The sequence below is a fragment of the Halyomorpha halys genome, unplaced genomic scaffold (assembly GCF_000696795.3).
Source record: "Halyomorpha halys isolate HHAL.00 unplaced genomic scaffold, Hhal_1.1 Scaffold472.1, whole genome shotgun sequence".
In the NCBI taxonomy this organism is placed as follows: Eukaryota; Metazoa; Arthropoda; class Insecta; order Hemiptera; family Pentatomidae; genus Halyomorpha; species Halyomorpha halys.
The window spans coordinates 738,753-743,646 of NW_027111148.1; the positions used below are offsets into that span (position 1 = coordinate 738,753).

General features: G+C 26.4%; 1 protein-coding gene across 4 annotated transcripts in view; it reads right to left on the bottom strand.

Annotated features, from left to right (window-relative positions):
* LOC106683187 (plasma membrane ascorbate-dependent reductase CYBRD1) overlaps nucleotides 1–4,894 on the bottom strand; it is a 178,258-nt gene that overhangs the window by 38,757 nt on the left and 134,607 nt on the right. The window contains exon 1 of one of the 4 annotated variants that reach the window (XM_024358371.2): nucleotides 4,168–4,216. The exons of the other annotated variants lie outside the window; for them this stretch is intronic. The gene's annotated coding sequence lies outside the window, so the exon portion shown is untranslated. Of the gene's footprint in view, nucleotides 1–4,167; nucleotides 4,217–4,894 lie in introns of those variants that run through there. 4 annotated transcript variants of the gene reach the window in all.

Consider the following 4,894-nt stretch of genomic DNA (forward strand, 5'->3'; position numbering starts at 1 on the left):
TTTCAAGTTCTATCGGGCTTAAAAAAACACCCTATACAATAATCGAATAATTCCAAAAAACACAAATAACTTGGATAGAGTAATTTTAAAGACACAAAGAGCAGAATACAACTTAATTGATTGGATAATATAATATAATTTTTATCATATTTGAAAAAAAAAAGTTGTATTGATTATTTAATGTGTTAATCAGGTTTGTATGAATAGTTTCATTCATAAGTAATCGATACTCATTATAAAGCAATAGACTTGGTGTTAAAAATTTAGACCTAAATGTGCTTAGTAAGTTAATAAATACATCTAAATTTCAAGATTTATTTATTTTGTAATATATTCCTTTTAAAAAAAAATGTTACGAAGTTATGTCGAAGTGTGTAATGTTGGAATCAGTCACTTTAAACTGGTTAGCCTTGACCCTTGAATGAGCTAATATATGTATGTGAGTATGTGAGTAGCTTGGTCAGTCCTTGCATCTTGTAAATATATATATATTTAAATAAAACCAAAATAGTAATTATTAATAATTATTATAGTTAGGACATCATAAGTCACAATTTTCTTCTTTTTTTTTTATCAAGACAAAAATATACTTCTTAAATGTAAAAAAAAAAAAAATAATAATATCAAGAGATGACCTAAATACATTCTTTTTTCAGAAAAAATATTCATGAATAACTAATAAACATTATTTGCATACACATATCATATGCCCACATAGATATAATTTCAATATATTTTACTAGAATTGATTAAGATCATCTATACACTACCAGACGTATATTATATAGGCCTCTAAATACTACATCATAGGTATATATTTAGGTTTCTATATACTACGATAGGTCTATAAGGCCTCTAAACACTGCCATAGGCATATACCGATTTCTGTATACTACTATAGCTGAGTATAGGTCTCTATATACTACCACAGGTATATAGGTGTCTATATACTACCATAGGTTTATATAGGTCTCTATATTAATAAAAAGTACATAGAGTATATATAATATAGATTTAGATTACAGTTTTATTTTGGGCGATTAACTTCTTGGTTATTATGCCCTTTTTACTTTATTTATCTTCTTGTCTTTGACATTTGATTGATGAATATTTCTAATATAGACTGTTTTCATTTATTGATTTCGCAGGTCGACATTGATAATTTATATTTTAGAATATAATTTACATTTCTAAATGTGTAATTTATAATATTTAGTAGATAGAAATGATAGTTGATAGTTATATGTAGGTCTCATTAGACTACGATAGGCATATATACTGCTCTATATACTACCATGGGACAATTGACTCGGCTTAACGATCTTCAAAGGCTTATTTCTTTGAATATCGTTAAAAATTTTAGTGTTACTTATATGAAAAAAAAACATTCATATAAATGTTATATTTAAGATAGTTGAATTTTTGCATGTTTATTTTGATATAATTACTTTATAATAATTACTAATATAAGTTCTTTAATTTATATTCCATAAAACATAATACTTATACAATGAAATAAATATGTTATTTTTTTTTAAACATAGAGGAGTAAATAAGTTTAAATAACATTTAGAAACAATTATGAAGGATAAGCAATCACATTTTTTTCTTTACATAATACGTAAGTACTTTTTTTCGTTGAGTAAAAATGTTGACGGGTTGTACATTTATCTTTTCAATCGTAATGATCAACACACTAAAGACATACAAAAAAATATTGAAGCTCAACATTTGCAGTCAATTTAACGAGGTGAAAACACTATAAAGCTCAAAATGAGGGCAATGAATTAATAAAGAAATGAAAGTTTCTACGCCCAAGGCTAATGGACTATGTGGAAGTTCCTATTAAATTTCTCTGAGCGTTCATTCTCATGCGATTATTTTTTTTTTGTTAATTTTTTAAATTGCAGAATAGGTCAATGATTATGAATACAATGTTATATGGTAAGATTTAATGGACAATATAGATCAATGAGAGAGAAACATAGGATAATCGTAGAAGTAGTTTAGTATGCTACATTACTTTTGTTTTTAAAATTAACTACTAACTAATATGAAAGAATTTTTATAAATAAGATTACTCAATCAAAATATTGGAATAGCTGTTCAAAAAAAATTACCCCTTAAAAAAATGTTTAATTTTAATTTTTCAAAAAAGATAAAAAATGATCTAGATTAATTGGATTCTAATTTTTGAAATATGGCAATATTGAAATTGGCAATCTTGAAACTTATAAGGAGTTGAAATTTGGCTACACGATTAAATGTATATACCTCATGATCAGGGGAAAATTATATTTTATTTGACGAACGTTTCAATCTAATAATGCATTAATAAACAATCATAAATTTTAATACCAATAAGGTGATTAGTTATTTTAATTAATACGTTAATTTAAAACTTACTGTGCGATTTTATATGTGAAGTACTTTTAACAATCATTTTAATAATTTACTTTATTGCTATTAAAGCTTAATTCAAAGTTCATTAACAATGAAAACTTTATTACTTTCACTTATTCTTAAAAGTATCACTTAAAATGATCTATCCAAATGTATAGTGATATTTTTTCTTTTTCATTCTTTAGTTTGCGTCCTTTATGACACTAATATATAATTTATAATACAACTGTTTTGACTTTTTTTTTTTAACAGTAAGAAATATATTGTATTTTAGATAATATAAACATTCTTAGAAAGTAATTATTTTGGCATACAAATATTTTAAGTTAAAAAATATGTGAAACCGGGTTTTACAAAATTGTAACAAAACTGTTTGGAAAAAAAATTGAAATAGAATAGCTTAGAGATGATTTCATCAAAAGAAAAGTTTGAGTGCAATATAAATTTCTTTGAAATAAAAATGAATAGTTATTTTCTAGGCCTGGTTAAATCAGTATCCAATCCTGGTGGAGAAGTATGAAGACTTTTTATAGTTGATCTCTTTTTCAGCTCATAAATTTATGATAGTAAAAAATTCAAGATTTTTTAATAATTGTCTTCCAAAATAAAGTTTTTAATTAATATAGTTACTGGTCCATAAGAATAAATTATTTACCCTCCCCCCTTCTCCAAAAAAAAACCCCAATTTTTTTTTACATCATCTTTCTTTTATACAGTTAATTAAAAAATTTTAATTATATGTTTTTTTTTGTCAAATTAAAAAGCATACTGTTTCTAACCCGCCGCGAAGCAGATAACTGTAGTTGTCGAACCGTGAAATTTCGTTGTACGGTGAAGTTGGCCTAATGTTTTCGATCCAAAACATCAAGTTCCTTCCTTCCTTTAAGAAGATGAAATACCAAAGCAGTCTGTGACTTTTCAAGTTAAAACGAACAATAACCTATGACGTCTTAAACGGCTAGAGTGATTAATAGAGTTTAATTGTGGTCAATGTATGTTTGCAGTGGAGGTTTAAATAGAACAGATAAAATTCTTCAGCCATTTTAGTAAGTAAAGATAATTTTCTGAATTAATATTACTTTAAATTATTTTAGTCCCCCATCCAAAATAAAGGTCTTAACGACCAATGCTCCCAGAAAATGAATAAGAAAATTAGTAAATAAAATAATGATAACCATTACAATAATTTTAATTGTAAAACTAAAACAATAATCATGCTATAATCTAATGCAAAATTACATTATAGTATATTATAATGCTATAATGATATAATTACAGTCTATAAAAATGATATATTCTATGTGACACCACAATTATGGGAAAATATAAATAAAATTAGAATAATGGAAAAAAAATTATAAAAATAAACCTTTCGTCGAATGTGTAGGCTATTCAAGTTATTGTAATAAATATAAATTCAAAATTCAAGAAATAAGTGTTAATATAGGAATGAGCCGACTTGAATTGCATAAAATATATATATTAACTAGCAGATCAAGTAAAAAGAGATAGATTTATATATTAATTTTTTATATCACGTTTTATTGAAACACACGTTTTCATTTATAGACAGATCAAATCATTGTAAAACAACTAGGATGATTATGAAACTTTATATAGGTTTATATAAGCACAGACCCGCAAATTCGGTGATTACAGAATTGCTAGCAGAACTATTTCATGGTCCGAAGCGACAAATAAGAAAAACAATAAAAAAATAAAATAAAAAACTACTGAGGTAAAAAAAAAGGCGAAAGAACAGACCTGGGCTAGACCGCAGACAAGAAGGCCACTAACGGACAACACTCGGCAACGAACGAGGCTGGAACACTGAAAGAGAAAGGTAACTGGAGCGCCGTTACCTGAGGGCAACCCGATAGGTCCTTGTAGTACCATGCTACCTTGCTACGTGTCCATATTGTACCGGTACTTACAAGGATATGAACCAATCAAGCCGCTCGTTAAACTGAGTTATGTATTCCAAAATGGTGGTAATGCTAACTACGTGATTCACTAAACTATATCTAAAAATTTATATCCATATATATTCTTGCATAGTTACTAGAATGTCATAAACATCAAAATGACATCAAACAAAAGTATGAATTTATACATAAATTAAAAGCATATAGAGCTAAAAGATATGGGTTGGGCACTGAAATTAGTGAAGACTAGATAGACAATATGGGTATATGTGAGTATTGTTTGCACAGAACATTCATATCAGATATTTATTGTCTCATTTCGTATGTAGTGTCAGTTTTTACAAAAAAGATTATTTAGTAAAAAAACTTAACGAAATCAAAATCGTATAGGGGAAAATTATATTTTATTTGACGAACGTTTCAATCTAATAATGCATTAATAAACAATCATAAATTTTAATACCAATACGGTTTCAAGTTCTATCGGGCTTAAAAAAACACCCTATACAATAATCGAATAATTCCAAAAAACACAAATAACTTGGATAGAGTAATTTTAAAGACAC